Raw genomic sequence first — 17,590 nt, forward strand, 5'->3', positions numbered from 1 at the left:
CACTAAGTTGTGTCGGGGGAGGGATTTTTGTCGACATGGAGCGTGTGTGCGCGAGTGTGCGTGTGTGATAGTGTGTGTAGTACGCGGCGGCAGCGTGCACGCCGGGCGTGTGGGCGCGCAGCACGCAGGCGCGCTGGGAGGGACGGGGCGGGTCGTGCTGGGATGCGGAGTCGGGAAGAGACTGCGATCAGGGCTGTAATCGTGGAGAGCCAGGCAGTCTCGTTATGTAAGAGACGGTTTAACCCGTTTGAGCCCATCAGGCGGAATGATCTGCTCCGGCGGAATGACCAGCGCATCCGTATCAAAGCAGGGCAGAGTTATGAGGTATAAGGAGTCACAGGGTTATAATTTTTAACAACCTCCAGAACCGGCCTGAACCAAGGATTGTTCCTTCGCGGCGCAGAGCGGCCAGTTCCGCTTCCCACGCCGCATACCCTCTCTGGGCTGCGAACCAATGCCCCGGCTTGAGGCCGAATGGGGCGCTGAACAGGGGGCCGCCCCCTACCCCCCGCCCCCTTTTTTTTCTTCTTCCTTTCTTGAACTCATTTCCAGATTTAAGAGTCCTTAGCTATTCCGGGCCATTTGGAAATCAATGCGAGAGCCGAGGATGGAGTCGATAGTAGTTACGGCAGTCAGGCTTGCTCAGTGAGGAGTTTGGGAAGAGGAGCGGGGAAGTGAAGGAGAGAAACGAGTAATTAAAAAATAAGGTAGCGTCCCGCCCACCCCTCCCCCATTCTCTTCCTTCACCCCACCTCCCTTTAGCCGTCTTTGAAGATTTTCTTAGCCTGATCCCAGTCCTTCTTCCTTTGGAGGAAATAAATAAAGCAAAATCTCGCACATCCCTAGCTCGTCTTCCGTAATACTAACAGGGTCCCTTGGCAAAGCGCACCTGAGCAATAGTCTCTGCAGGGCTCAGCATCCGGCTGCCTCCCCAAACTGAGCTCATTAAGAGGCAGGCAGGGAGTCGTTTTGCTTGGTAGCGGTGCTGAGGATTTTTTTTTTTTTTTTCATTTTTTTTTTCTCGCCATGAATGAGTATATATGGGGAAAGAGAAGTGTTCCCATCACCTGTGACCACCCATACTGACGGATTGTAGAGCCCCTAACCAGCACCACCTCCCTGCTGAACTGACACTCCAAGGCTCAGCAGTAAACGGAGACATTTGCAGCGGGAGTTACTGATGTCATTAGTATTCAGGCTCGGAAATTGAGAGTGCAGTAGTATTCAACCACATTTGAAACATCAATAAAATGTTAGTCATTTGCGGATGAATGAAAACATTTTCTTTACCGTCTGGTATGCCAGAGAAATAATTGTCAAATGACAGACTGTTGCTAACATTGATGCCAGATACCTAGATAACACTGTCATCTTGTTAACTGCATTTTTCTTTCTCGCGTGGTACAGTGATGGATAAAGCTTAAAATTATCTAGGACAAACGGGGTATTAGAAGAATTGGCATGTCACATACATAGGCAAAACTACACGATATTATTTAGTGTTTTCGCTAGAAATGAACTAGGTCCAGTTGAAGAGAAGCAGAAGACACAGCTTCCGGCATTGTGACTCAGTTTAGTGCTATTTCATGCAGGAATGGGGGTGCCAGCGTTTTCTAGTACAGGCTATGAAAAGCATCCTTTCCTAACTGCTGTTTCCCAGAGATCTGACATCCTCAGTGTCCACGGGTGTTGGGGGGGAGGCAGAGGAGTGAGCTATGCAGCAGTTTTCAGCAGTTTTAATATGTACAACAGCTCTTCAGGCTTGTAAACGGAAACTGGAACCACGTCTGTTTAAAGGCAAAGAGTTTCTTTTTCTTAGTTCTAGTTATCTCAACTTCTGTTCACTGATCACAAAGCACTTAACTCTCACAGAGCCCATCGAAAGGAGGCAGTGACTAAACCTAGTTTATACTGGTAGATGTATGGATTACTGGAGAGATTATTAGAGGTAGGTCATTATTATTTAAAGTGAGTGCAAGAATGTCAGGTGGGCAGTCCCTCTTACCCAAATACTACTGTTCTTACTAGAGACGAAAATGAATTTAAAAGCTTTTGTGACTTTCTTTCCCTTGGGCCTTTCTAAGGGCATATATTTGACAGGCTTTTACAGGGTTTCCAATATTTGCTTTTGAGGTCCTAGAGTTCTTCCAAGCAGAGACTTAAATTCTGGTTGTCTTGGCTCCTTTTGAGGGAAAACCAGGACAAAAACACACACAAGAAAATGAAAGAAAGGAAACTTTCCAGCTCAGATAGCACATAATTCTTTAGAAGAATTTTTTTAAGTTGTTAAGAATAGGTAATCACACTGTTTAGAACTTTTTAGGTGGTGACTATTGGAGTGGGTGTAATGGGATACTTCCCTGGTCAGAATTTTTAGGAACTGACTTTGGAATTAATTACTACTTCCTTTATAATCATGTGCCTGTATTTTTTTTTAAAGCTCAACTTCTCATATTTGAAGAAATGTAATAACCAACATGCAGTTAGTTGAGAAGGAGAATGGTGGAGTTGGATTGTAATAGCTGATTATTCCATTATCTAGATTGGCTTCCACCCATGTCTTTCATGATCTATGACCTGTATTTTGAATCACTCAAAAGTGTTGGAAAGGATAATGTTATAATGAAGTTGCTTAAGTTTCCTTAGTTTAATAAACTAGACTTTTATTCCACAGTGTAAACGAGATTGTTATTACAGAAAAAATTAGAAAATAATTTTAGAATTGTTTTTTGGTAGCGAGTAAAGCCAGCTTCATCTTTCATATTATTACTGTCTTGCCATGAGAAATTTTAGGCAAGACAAGTCCCAGGACCTAATGGAGAAAGCTAATGAGAGCACTTTGTAATTCCTGAAGGAGTTGGTCAGGGAGCCCTTATAAACTGGACATGTGAGTAATAGCTCTCTCACTTGGTCCATAATTGATTCTCTATTTAAATTAAGCTGGGAGCACTTTGCCAACTAAAACTTACCTATAGTGATGATTTTCAGGCCAGTGTGAAAAATACAAAGCTCAGGAAATGTGTTGGAGGAGGAGGAATCTTCCATTACAGAAGGGTTTCTCAACCTAGGCTCTTTTGACATTTTGGGCCAGATAACTATTTGTTGAAGGAACTGCCTTGTGCATTAGAAAATGTTTAGCAGCATCCCTGGCCTCTACCTACTAGATGCCAGTAACACTAGTACATGCCAATAATTGTAATAACTAAAGTTTCTCCAGACATACTAAGTATCTGTGGATTGGACCTGGGGTGGGGGCAGGAATGGAGGAGGTGGGGAATGTCACCCCATATTGAGAACCACGCCATTATGGATTACGTTTTTGAAAATACATACATCTTCTGCTTTTTAAATAAAGTAATAAAGCAAATTTGTAGTCAAAAGTAACTTATTTGAATTCTGTTGCTGCAAAGCAGCTCCTGCTCATCAATTCAATCCCTACATTTACCTGCTGTGTGATTGAGTAGCCCAGGTTAGCACAGATTAAATGAATTTAATAGCACCATAAAAAAAACTTTTTATGATTTCCCTGGACTGTAAGAGACTTGCTCAAATAGCATTGCAATTATAAACCAGCAAATATCATCTATATTGTTGGAATTCATAGTTTGGTTATGCACAATTTAGTTACAAATGTTACTGTAAAGCTGGGGAATGGAGTTCTTTTCTTTAAGCCAGAGTTGAACTGATGGTTTTCATTTTTTTTTAAATGTCATTTTGTGGTTTTTCCAATAAAAGTGTAGGAAGACGGTGAGCTTATTTTGGGCAAGAACTGACTTAAATTTATGTATTCTTTATATTGTGACAGCTACAGTGTATACACTCTGGAAATAGCTATTGAATAAAGGAGAGGAAATTTCCCTGTTGAATCACTCTATTTAAAAATTATATATTCATTCATTAATTGCCATTTATTTTTCATCTTATCTACTAACTGCCATATTTGAGGGTAAGCAAAAAAGTAAGTGTATGGATGTTCATGTGCATTTGGGGGTGCAGAAATACCAACTTTACTTTCAAAGCTCTTCAAACCATTCCTATCGAATAGCTCTGAAAATTTCATCTAAGTACTTAAATAAGAAAGAGAAGTCTTAAAATAAGCGTGGGTGGAAATCATTTTTAAAGTACTGATATTTTTGTTTTTTCCACTTGTAAGATAATGAGTACAGCTTTAACTACATTTCATTACATATTTGCATGGGTTCCAGAAAAAAACAATAATCATTTTTTTTATTTAAGATTTTTCCTCACTTATTGCCCAAAGTCTTTAGGAACTGCATCTATATAAAAATTAATATCAAATTTGATATTTTCTATTGTACTATGAACAATGTAAAATCTTATTCTCCCAAACAAGTATTCTATTTCATTTTATTATGTTATTTCATTTCATTTCCCAAAAAGTTCTGATCCTTATTGCAGAGATGTGTATCTTGTATATTTTCAAACAACTCTATGACTTGTTAATTTTGTCTCTTTATCAATTCTTTCCTGTAATTGATGTGTGTGTACATGTCTCTGTGTGTATGTATAGAAGGGGAAGTACCTCATTGTGTAAATTTATGAAGACATCTTGACTGAAATTAGTAATTTGTAATTTAGAAGAATCTTTACTTCCAATATATTTTTTATAATACAGAATTGTGAAAACATGGCTTTAAAACATTGTCCTAGCTAGAAACAAAATATTATCATTTTATATCATGAACACTTCTAGCAACCATTGAGATTTGTATTGCTCCTTTTGTAAGTTATGATATTTACAAGGAAGTAAATCATTGTTTTTTTCTTACGATTAGAGAAAATCGGCCAGGTTTGAAGTGGAATGACTTTAAAGGGCTATATCAAATACCTTTCCAAATTTATAATAGACACCCATGTTCATGACATTTTAAAATTTTTTCTTCTAAAACACAGCACACTTTTAACAACACACTTTCAGAAAAGTGTGTAAGATGTAAAGGTAGAGCTTAGTGAAATAACTTTGAAGTTAATATCCATTTAATTCCATCTAGGTTAAAGAATAGGCAATTTCCAGCACCCCAAAAGCCTCCTGCAAGCCCTTTCTTACTCATAAGCCCTGTGTTCTCTCTTAAAAGTAACCACCATAATTATTTCATGGTCATCATTTTCTTTACATTTTTACCACTTACTTTTGCATCCTTCTGAAACAGTAGCTTGCTTTTATATGTGCTCGCACAAAACCACATCATATCGTACAATATGTAATTATACAGTATATACTTTTTGGTCTGGCTTCTTTTGCTGACCATCACATATTAGGATTCCTTTGTGCTGTTGCGCAGCTGTTGTTCCTTCATTTTTTGTGTCCACTAATCATTTCATAGCATGACTATGCAATTATATATTTATCTATTATATTGTTGGCAGATATTTATATTTTACATTTCTTGTCTGTTACAGACAGTAATCTTATGAACATTTTTGGATATTATTACTGAAAACATCCCCAGATTACACAAAGCTGAGCTGAAAGTTTGTGAGAATGCTGGTTATATTAGTTGGGGTTCAACAGAGAAACAATATGTTATATATATTTTATATATATAATATATATTCATAAAGCTTGTGGAAAAAATAGAATTAAAAGATAATAGGAATATCGTCATGAACTTTTTGATGTACTCTGTTTAGAGAGTGAGACAGAGAGAGAGAGAGTTATTTTTAGGAATTGACTCATGCTATAGTGGAAGCAGACAAGTCTGAGATCTGCAGTGTAGGCTGGGAAGACCCAGGGAAGAAGAGTTGGTGCTATAGCAGGAGTCTGAAGGCAGTCTAGAGGCAGAATTCCCTCCCTCTTCTTCAGGGGACCTGTTTTTTTTGTTACAATCTTAAACTGATTGAATGAGCCTCACCCTTATGGTGGGTAATCTGCTTTACTCAAAGTCTACAGATTTAAATGTTAATGTGATCTAAAAAGTAACCTTCACAGCAACATTCAGACTGGTAATAGACCAAAAATTTAAGTACTGTGGCCTAGTCAAGTTAACATATAAAATTATCGAACACACTGTTTTACTTCCAGCTCACCCATAGGTCAATGCGTAGTCCTTCCTCAACTCAGCTGGATATAAGAGGGTTTTTAAAGATATCAAAACTTGCCTGTCCCTGTACTCTCTATTTTTTGTCACCATAACCCTTTGAAACTGACAAAATTTCAAATCAGTGTTAAACTATAAATTCTCTTGGTACTTAGAATCAAATAAATAACATTAAGAAAGTTCTTTTCTTTGATCATATGAAAGCAAGGACAGAAGAAAAACCTTGTTTTTGTTGTTGTTGATATAGTTGTTTATTTGTTTTAATCATAGACCATTTAAAACTTTGTTATTGAAAACTGTTTCAAAACTATAATGAGGGAAAAACCAGTTTTTGTTTGTTTGTTTTTTAATTGAAGCATAGTTTGATTCTACATATCTGTGAGGTGCAGAGTTGAGTATCAATATCAACCAGTTTTGAATTGGGACAGATTAAAATGCTGAAGCATCCCTACTTTGAACTAATAGCTACCCAGGCCCACTTCTGTTAGAGCCAATCAAATCCTATGAACTGAGTGTAATGCTCAAGCACTGTTCAGAAAGGCTGTGTTTCCAAATGTAGGAATCTGCTGCCCAGCAAGTTTACTAAGTTCAGCTTTATCTTTCAAATTGGCCTTATTTTATTATCAATACCAATCTCTCAGTCACCTTTTGGATTTGCACAACCACTGATTTGTTTTCCATTACTATTATTTGTCATTCCCAGAATGTTGTATGAATGGAATCATATAACATGTGACCTTTTGACGGATTTTATTCATTGAGCATGTCCTTGAGATCCATTCAAATTCTTTCTTAATATTAACAGTGTCTTCCTTTCTTTGCTGAGTAGTCCATGGAATGGATGTACCATAGTTTGTTTAACCATTCACCTACGTTAGGACATTTTAATTTTTTTCAGTTTGAGGTTCTTACAAATAAAGCTCCTATAAACAATCGTGTACAGGTTTTTGTGTGGACATGTTTTCATTTCTCATAATAAATACCCCGAAGTATGATTGTGGGGTTGTACAGTAAATGTATGTTTAGTTTTATAAAATTAAACTGCCAAACTATTTTTCAGAGTAGCTACACCATTTTACATTCCAACAGCTCTGTATGAGAGATTCAGTTTCTCCACATCTTCACAGCATTTTCTATTGCCACTAGCACTAGTTTTTACCTCTATTAGGTTTGTAGTAAGACTTCATTGTGATTTTAATTTGCATTTCCCTAATGACTGGTAATGTTGAACAACCTTTCATGGGCTTATTTACCATCCATGAATCTTCTTCAGTGAAACATCTCTTTGTTTTGCCCATTTTCTAATTGGATTATATTTTTGACTGTTCAGTTTTTAATGTTTTTTTACATTTTCTAGATCTAAGACCTCTTTCAACATGTGGTTTGTAAATATATTTTTATAGTCTATAGCTTTTCTTTTCATCCTCTTAGCAAGAATTTTCATAAAGTAAAAGTTTTTAAATTTAGTGAAGTCTAGTTTAACAATATTTTTCTTTTATGGATTATGCTTTTGTTATAATATCTAAGAAATTTCATCAAGCACTAGGTATCTGAAGATTTTCTATGATGTTTTCTTCTAAAAATTGTATATTTTTTATCTAAATCTATGATTCATTTTGAGTCAATTTTTTTACAAAGTGTGAAATTTAGGTACAGTTTTTTGTTGTTGTTATATATTTTACCAATCAATGTTCAATTGCTCCTGTAAAATTTGTTGAAAAGTTTATGTTTCCTCCATTGAATTGCTTTTGCACCTTTGTAAAAAATCAGTTATGTGAGGGCTATTTCTAGGTTCTCTGTTCTGTTCATTTAATCTAAGTGTCTGTCTTTCCACCATTCTTGATTATTGTAGCTATGTAAGTCTTCAAATGAAGTAGGGTAGTTCCTCCCACTTAATTCTTCTTTATCAAATTTTTTTTAGGTATTCTAGTTCCTTTGTCTTTCTATATTCATTTTAGGATAAGCTTGTGCATATTTACAAAAAATATTGCTAGGGTTTTGATAGGAATTTTGTTAAATCTATGCATTAATTTCGATGGAATTGAATTCTGTACAGTATTGAGACTTACAATCGATGAATTGGCATATTTGTTTACTTAGAACTTCAGTTTCTTGAAATGTTGTATAGTTTATGTCATGCAAGTTCTGCATAAGTTTTGTTATATTTACACCTAAGTATTTAACTTTTTTTGAACAATTTTAAGTGAAACTGAATATTTAATTTGTTCCCACATATTGATTACTAGTATAGGGAAATAGAGGTGTTTTTTATATGTTGACCATGTATACTGTGACTGAACTTGTTTATTCTAAGAAGATTATTTTTTATATTTCTTGATATTTTCAACATACACCATTATTTCATCTAAAAATAGTGTCAGCATTCAGCTTTATTTCTTCCTAAGCAGTGTATCTCTTATTTCCTTGTTTTCATTTGTTTTTATTTAGCTTTATTGTAATGGCTAGAACTTCCAGTACTGTGTTGAATAGCTGAGGTGAGTGTGGATATCCTTGTTTTTTTCCTAATCTTCAGGGAAAATCATTCAGTCTTTCACCATTAAGCATAATATTAGCTGTAGGAATTTTTTTGCAAATATTCCATATCAAGTTGAGGAAGTTGACTTGTATTCCTAGTTTTCTGAAAGTTTTTTTTTTTTTTTTCTTAATCACAAATGGGTGTTCAATTTTGTTGAATGACTTTTCTTCATCAACTAATGTCGTGTGAATTTTTTTCTTTGTAGTCTGTTAATGTGTAGTGTTACATTGATTTTGGGAGATTGACCCAGCCATTTTTTATCAATTGGTGTCAGAGGAGCGTTGTAGTCTCCTACTATAATTTTAGGTTGTCTGCTTCTCCTTTTAATTCTATTAGTTTCTGGTTGAAACATTTCATAACTATCTTGTTTGGTGCATGCCCATATGACATTGCTATATTTTCTTAATAGAGTAACTGTTTTCTTTTTAAATAATGTTCCTCTCTGCTCCTGATAATTTTCTTTGGTCTGAAGTCTGTTTTGTCTAATGTAAATAGAGTACCATCCTCTTTCATTTTATTCATGTTTGCATGGTACATATTTCTCTATCCTTTTATTTTCCACTCACCTATATTATATTTGAAGTGAAATTCTTGTAGTCAGCATATAGCTGGGTCATTTTTTAATCTACTCTATCAATCTACATTGTTTAATTGGCATATTTAGATCATTTAAACTTTGTTACTCGTTTATATTTTAGAGATTATTTCTGCCATTTTTTTGTTTTGTTTTGTTTCTTCCCTTTGTTTTTTCTTTGTTTTATTTTTCCTGCATTTCCATGATTATTTGAATACTTTTAAGAGTTGCATTTTGATTTATTGTAGTGTTTTAGAGTATATATCTTTGTATAGAATTTTTAGTGCTTATTCTAAGTATTACATTATATATACTGATCTTATCACAGTCTACTGGTAGCCACATCTTACCATTACCAGCTAAGTGTAGAAACTTCACCACCCTTTAAATCTCTTTTGCTTCTCCATTTATTATATAGTCGCTTTGAGATTTTTTTCTACATAGAGAACCACATGAGACAATCTTATAAATTTTGCTTTGACAATCAAACGTAATTTAGAAAACTTAAGATTAGAATGATAGTTTATTTCATTTACCCATGTATTTGTTCTTTCTGTTATTCTTTGTTCCTTTCTTATGGAAAAAATTTCATAGTTTCCCTTTATCTGAGAATTTCTTGATTTTTCCCATTATTCCTGAACTATATTTTTGCTCCATATAAAATTGTGAATTGACAGTTCTTTGCTTTTAGCACTTGAAAAATATGCTGCTTGTTTCTGAACTGCATGGTTTCTGATGAAATATCTAATGTCATTTACATTGTTTTTCCACTATAGGTAAAGTGTCATTGCTCATGTGCTACTTTCAAAATTTTTTTCTGTCTTTAGTTTTTAAAACTTTTACTATGGTTTGTTATTTTTTGTATTTCTTTGTGTTCAACTTGCTTGGAGTTCACTGAGTCTCTTGAATATCTAGGTTTTTGTCTTATCCAAATTTAGCATATTGTCAGTCATTATTTCTTCAAATACCTTTGAATTTCCACCTTCTTTTTTCTTTGTTTCTGAGATTCTGATGGCATAAATATTAGATTTTTTTCTTATGGTTCCACAAATCTCCGAAGATCTGGGTTCTCCCCCCGCCCAACCAGTGTATTATTTACTGATTCTTTATTCTTTCCTCTCCATTCTACTGTTGACCCCATCACTAAGTTTTTAATTTTGTTTACTCTCATTTTGTGTTCTAAAATATTTTGGTTTTTATTTATATCTTTTATATCTTTGCTGAGATTTCTTTTCTGAGACTTTTTCTTTGTTGAGACTTTTTTATTTTCTTAATTGTTTCCTGCATGTTCTTCTTTGTTCATTGAAGCATTTTTATGATAGCTGCTTGAAAATTTTTGTTGGATAATTATAACATCTGTGTCATCTTGATGTTGGCATCTGTTGATTTTCTCATTCAAGTAGGTATTTTTTTCTTCTTAGTATAATAAATGATTTCTTTTATTAAAAACTGGATATTTGGGTATTATGTTTTGAGACTCTGGAAATTATTTAAATCGTCTGTTTTAGCAATCCTCCTCTGATACTTTTTTATTGGGGAAATGAGATACCACCTCTTTAATGCCAAGTTCCTAAAGTCTAGGTTCCTCATTTGACCTCCATAGGCACCTGAAGGGTAGGGGTTCCGTGTTGCTGATGGGCTGGCATGGAAATTAAGGTTCACCCCTGCACTGCCACTGATTCTACTCTGTCTGGGAGAGTAATTATACATTACTATTTCCCACATGGCCTCAATTGACACTGTAATGGAGTGGTGGAAAGTGGCCTCCTTACTTATGAGCGTTAGTGAAATTTCTGACTCTCCATTGGGCCTCCACTGACACAACCCCAGTAGGGTGGGAGAAGGATGAATCATTATTGCCTGGTGGTGATGAAAGTTCTGGCTCTTCAATTCAGCATTCTATAACACCATCCTGGCAAGGAAGGAGGTTTGGGGAGTCTTGTTGCAGCTCAGTGAAGGTGGGAATCCAGTTTCCTCGTTGACCTTTGCTGGCATGTATGGGGTGGGGCTGCAGTGTTTTTGATGGTGTTTGACTAGAGTACAGTAATTATGTCCTAAAAGCTTTCTTCTTGCTGGGCTGCTTCTTTGCTGGTACTTTGGCTAGAGAGAGCAGGCTTTCATTTTGGCTTTTTTTTTTTTCTTTTTTGTGTATGCCTGTTGGCATTTCTAAGTTGCGAGCTTCTTTAGGACCAAGTTTGGAAAGCATGAGGCAAAAGAAAAATCCAGGGAACTCACTACCATGTCATTTCCCCAAGTGCTCAGGTTTCCAGACAGTCTTCCATCTTTCTCTATCTTTCAAAGTCATCTTATGTTTGTTTTATATGTAATGTCAGTGTTTTTAGTGTACGTGGTGGGAAGAACAGGGAAAAGTACATCTAATCCATCATTCAAGGTGCATAACCCTCATTTTTTAAAAATTATTAGTTTTATTTTTTCTAGTAAGCTCAACCTAGGCTTTCATCTCCTATCTCAAAATGTTCCTTGGACTGAGCTTGTTCATTATCACTGTAGAATATAATGTAAGTCATGTGTATAAGGGAAGCATAAATTTTAAGGAAGAAAACTTTAGTGTATGATGAACTTAATCCCAGAACTTCTCTGACCCAGTAAATATTTCAAAACACCCACGCTGTGTTTATCATCTCTACTTTTGTGTTTCTATCACCATTATTAATTGTTTTTGTCAATCAAAAAAACCTTGTGGCAATATACATGGTGAAGATGGCTACCTTTAGTGGAAAGACATCATGACTGGAAATTGAGGAAAAGTAAACATTTTTATAAATGTAGTTACATTTTAAATCAGTAACTTTAGGTTAAGTGATAGTTATAACTGGAGTGAAAGCTGAAATAGAGGACAGCAGACCTCAATCTTTGTCAAGTTTTGGCTGCTAAATGGTGAAGGACCAAAGACAAATCTATCTCTTTGGATTCCATTCCTCTTGCAAGGCAAAGAGAATAATTTGTAATCTCTAAAGCTCCTTTCAGAATAATTAGATGGACTGTGAATGGTGTGGATTACTGCTACCTGATCAAGGGTAATCTCAGTCCTTGACATTAGACATTTATTCTTGTGCACTCAGTGACTGCTCTCCATCTCTCAATTACTATGGATATGATGACTGAACATGAGCCATCCTGAGAATTGGTTTCTGTTTTATTACTATTATTTTAATGTATAGTTGAAAACAATACATCATTCAGTGGAAGTGACACCTAAGTTCAGTTATTTATTTATTTACTTTTCATGGAGATTAAGAGAAATATTTATTTGGACCACAAGATGGGGATTTGCACACATGGATATATTATGAATAATGGACAAAGCAAAAGCTGGGTTTACAGAATGAAAGTTAATTAGAATTTCCCTAGACATGTAATCTTGGTAGAAAAGTAAATATTTTCCTTTTTCCTAGTGCATATCCTTTCCTGGTGTGAGCACGCAAATCCTTGTTTGTGCACGTGCATACATGTGCATATACATACACATATTTATAATGAAAGATATTTAAGAGACTGGCCTTGGGTTTAAATAACATTTGAATGGGACCTATTTCAGTAGTTTTATAATTGAGACAAGTCTGCAATTTAAAGGATATTTGCCCAGCCTCCACAATTTCTACATGAGGTATGTAACTGATCAGGTCTTAGAACAAACAAAATTATCCTGATTGGAACACCACATAATGCACACAAGGTATCGATATTCAATGCTGTACTCCACAGTTGAGTACAATCAACTGTGTTCCAATAAAATAAAAATAAATAACTAAAATAGGGAAGTACTAGGAAAAAAATAATTTATAAATAGCATATGTGTGACAAATAAATGTGTGATATATGGAAAAATGAACAGCATGCTAAATATTGTGTTTTCTGGCCTTTATCCAAATAAGAAGTTATATTAAAAAATTATGCTCTATTTCCATAATTGTAATCTAGGAGTTACACTTACACTGATCTGTCAGTTTTAATTGGATTTATGAGGTAAGATTTATCTGTGATCATTTATGGAGGATCTAATTTCCCGTTACCCAAAAAGCAAATCCAGATGCTATCAGGATCTCTTAATGATATTTAGTACTGTCTCCTCTGAGAAAGGAGAGAAGGACTATGGCCGGACAATAACAAAATTTCTCATATTTTGATTAGCTCATTTTTTCCAAATGTTTTTTCTGTTGTACATAGAGCCATTCAGAAACCAATTTTGGCATTCCCAAATGACTAATTTTCCTGGATTGTTCACATATAATGGTTGTGTTATTTTTCAGTATGGGATCACATGGCTTTTCAAGACTGAAACCAACTTTATTTCATTATGACTGATGTTCTAATGTTCCATACAACTCTCCTTGCAGAATGGAGGCAGCAGCATAAAAGTGATGATGGATTAATATTTCTTTTAATAACTTTCAAAGGATTGCTATTGATATTTATTATGACTTCACCTCACAAATGATTCAATTTCATAAACATTTTTGTTCTACATGATTAGTGATTTTTCTAGATTTTCTTATGACCTGGGAAACCATTATCAACCAAGTTTTAGAAGAGATTAAAAAGACTAAATATACGTACCAAGTGAAGAATATTTAAGGCAAAACAGATAAATGTGAGAAAAAATATAAAACCCACTACAAACATTGACTAAGAACTCACTATGTGCCAAGCTGTGTAAGTTTATTTTTTATTCCCAAGACCCTTAGTGATCTCAAAATTATTATTCTAAGTACTCTTTGAAATTATTTTTATTAAGCCTATATTAAGCTCTAACTTTTTAAATGAAAATAAATAATAAAGCCTTGTCTGTTGTTTGCCATCTATTGGTAAAAAGTAATTGAAAATTCTTCATCTCTCTTACCTAAACAACTCAGCTGGTCTCCAACACTCCTTCTTGCTCTCTACAACCTAATTTTTCTGAGTAACATTTCCAAAACACAAAATTATTGTGTTACCCCTATACTTAAACTCCTTCCTTGGCTTGCAGAGGGCCATTCTCTCACTGTGTCTCACTGTGTCCTTACTGTGGAAAAAGATGACTTTTCCTCTGTCCAGTCATCCCTGGTATCTCTTCCACTTCTTTAAGGATACCATTCACATTGGATTAGGGCACCACTTTTATGACTCCATTTAACATTACTTTTTAATGGCCCTATCTCCAAATACAGTCACATTGGGAGCTGGGACTTCAAAACATGAATTTTGAGTGGAAAAAGTTTAGTCCATAATAGTCCATGCTCTATGAGGTCTCTGTCTTGCTTACTGGTTTATTTCTGGAGTTTATCACAATACCAATGTACAGTAGAGGCTCAATAAATATTTGTTAAAAGAATTAAAGAATCAGTGTATTAAAATGTTTAACATGTATGAGCATGCCTAAGTGCTCTGCAAGGCTTTAGAAATAAAGAGATGAATAAGATAAAGGCCCTGTTTTCACAGCACTCAAACACACACATGCACACACACACATACACACACACACACCCCTGTATAAAATAAAATAAAAGCAGCAGTTGTAATTGCTCCTTCCTTGGCTCAATTTTTTTCTACCTTTAAAGGTGAGCATATGTTCATTTCCAGAGGAGGTGCCCCAGACATACAAAGAAGAACTGAACATAAACAGTAACCGCCCCTGAGAATGACTCTGAATGGACCAAGTTCCCACTTCATTTCCTATTCAAGGTACCTTTGATGGCTGTCCCAGTTTTGATCCAGGCTGACCCACAGAGTCTAACTGCCTCTCACATTCTGTCTCTTTACAGGAGTTTACTGCAATGATGGCAGAAACAAAATGCTATGACACACAGCAGAATTTGCAATTAACAGTCTTCACATTGGAGATAAACTTTGAGCTCTGCCTTAAAGAATATGTAGGATATGCCAGTAGGAAGAGTAAAAGGAGGACTTTTAAAAAGAAGAAATAATATGAGAAAAACAAGTGATCTTAGGAATATGAGCCTAGGAAGGCAGTTTTGTTAGACTCAACTCTAAAATGAAAGGTGAAATAAGTGGTACAAGTTAATGCAAGAAAAATAAGTTTGGGAAAGATTGTGAAGAGACATAAACATCTTCTAAATAAAATTAAGTTGTAACATATGTTTTAAGTCAGGGATTAACACGAACCTCTTTGTCTTTTAGGAAGATACTTAAAGACACAATGTGAAAGATAGTCTAGAAACGGAAGGAGTGGTGGAAAAGGAAATGAGTAATTGTTGCAGTTAATTCACATTTTAAATAAAAGGGTTCCATATTTTAATTTTCTATGTAGGAAATGTACATATCCATGAATGTTCTCATTTAAATTATAAAATGACTTCCTTATTTCTAAACTGTCAGTAGTTAATGTTTACTACTTAATATTTTTTGATAAAACTATTTGGTCGTTCTAGCTAAGGACACAGTCAACAAGTACTAGTCTAGAAAGAAAATCCTTTTTGAATAAATATATAAGGGAGGAAGCAATATAAAACAAAACAGAAGTTCACATAAACACTGCATTCATATGAAAACTGTAGAAACATAGAAATGGATCACTCAAAAACAAAAAGGGTACACAACAAATTAAAAACCGATCAAAGAAAAAACAAATGCAATAGCAAAATTAAAATTCATATTCAAGATATTAAAAACACAAAAACATACAAGCAGTACTGATACTGCAGTGAATTGGATTAGTGTTTTGGAGGAATAACTTGAAGAACTCTTCAATGCCTAAGAAACATATTTGACACAAGTAAATGAGAGAAGGAAGAATTAGTCAAAAAGTGGTGATGAGAAAATTTGTTAACTATTTGGAAAATATAAAAAGGCCATCATCTTACTCCATATGCTAAAATCAGCCAGGCACTAATGGGGGAGGGGGATATTTAACAGATCTCAGGATGGGCAAGGATTTTAATTAATATGCATAATATAAAATATTGAAAGAGAAAATGCAAAATTTGAGGGCATATTTAACTTTGTACTTAATAAAGTACCATACCAATTTTTAAAACAAATGAAAAGCCATGAGTAATTATATGAAATATCATAATAAAATTAGTAAATAATAGCCACTGTTCTCACTTCTAATATTTAAATAATTTAATCGTCATAAATAACCCTATTAGTTAGGTACCATAATTAGCCCCATGCCACAGAGGACAAAACCTGTGTACAGAGTGGATCAGTAACTTGATTAAGGTCACAGGGATGTTAAGTGTATAACTGGAATCTGAAATGAGGCAATCTGGTTTCCAATCCCGCATTTTCATTGTTTCCACTGTTCTGTCTCTATAGTGTCAGTGTAGCTGTGTTCAGAAAACAACTCAGTAGAAGATTTGAAAGAAAAAGGGAGGGTATTACATGGGCACTAAGTCATTCTTTTCTAGCTCATCTTCCTCCAACATTTTCAGCTTCATATTCTTACTTGTGATTTTATTAGATCTATTTCCCTTCCTCTCAATTTTCCCCCCTTTCCTATGCGGAACAAAATTTGATATCAGAACACACATATGTACAGAATTACCACATTCAGAAATCAAAGGAAACTTTAGATATACAGATCTATCTTTATAGAAAAAAGGGAAATTATAAATATTGCTAGCTAGCTATCTCTCTGTCCTTCTTCCTCTCTGTCTTTTTCTTCATTGTCACCATCATCATTTATAAATCTATATCTTATACACATACACCAAATATCCCTCATATACCAAAATATTAAAAAATCTTATCTTTTTGTGATGGGATTAGATTTTTTTTTTTTGCATTTTAAACTGGTACGGTTCTGTATTTTCTAGATGTTCTATAAAGAGAGAATATTTACATGTTTCAAATATTTTAAAAATTTAAATGAAATAAGTTCTGATTTAAAATGGCATCAAGAAACTATTCTCAAACACAAATACTCATGAAAATCCAGAAAAAGTTAAAAGTTTACAACCCACATACACCGTTTATAACACTAAAATCTAAAGCTGACAATCTGATGCCAACCTCTAGGTGGTATGTCTAAATCTATAGATGTATAAGGCTGAGTTAAAAACAGACCACAAAATCCTCAGGTTTTGTCTCATGAATTAAGACATTTGGAAAAATAAAAATAAAAATTGTGTTCTCCTTTGAGTACCTTGGATTGTGGAAATTTAGATCTATATTAACCAGAAAGATAGGTGGCAGTCTTTCTGCTTCATGAGATGTCGTTTTAAAATATCTTTTAAAAATTATTTTATCATTAAAAACATCATAGAAAATTCAAAAAATACATATAAGCCAGGAAAAATTCCCATAATTCACCTATCATGAGATGACATTTTAGTGTATATTCTTCCAGTATTTCTCTGTGTATATATGTTTATTAGTTATAATGTGTAAGCAAATAAAATCATTTATTAACTGGTGTGGTTTCTGTGGGTGAGGATTTGAGAGTTGCTTGGCTGGATG

The sequence above is a fragment of the Cynocephalus volans genome, chromosome 8 (assembly GCF_027409185.1).
Source record: "Cynocephalus volans isolate mCynVol1 chromosome 8, mCynVol1.pri, whole genome shotgun sequence".
NCBI lineage: Eukaryota > Metazoa > Chordata > Mammalia > Dermoptera > Cynocephalidae > Cynocephalus > Cynocephalus volans.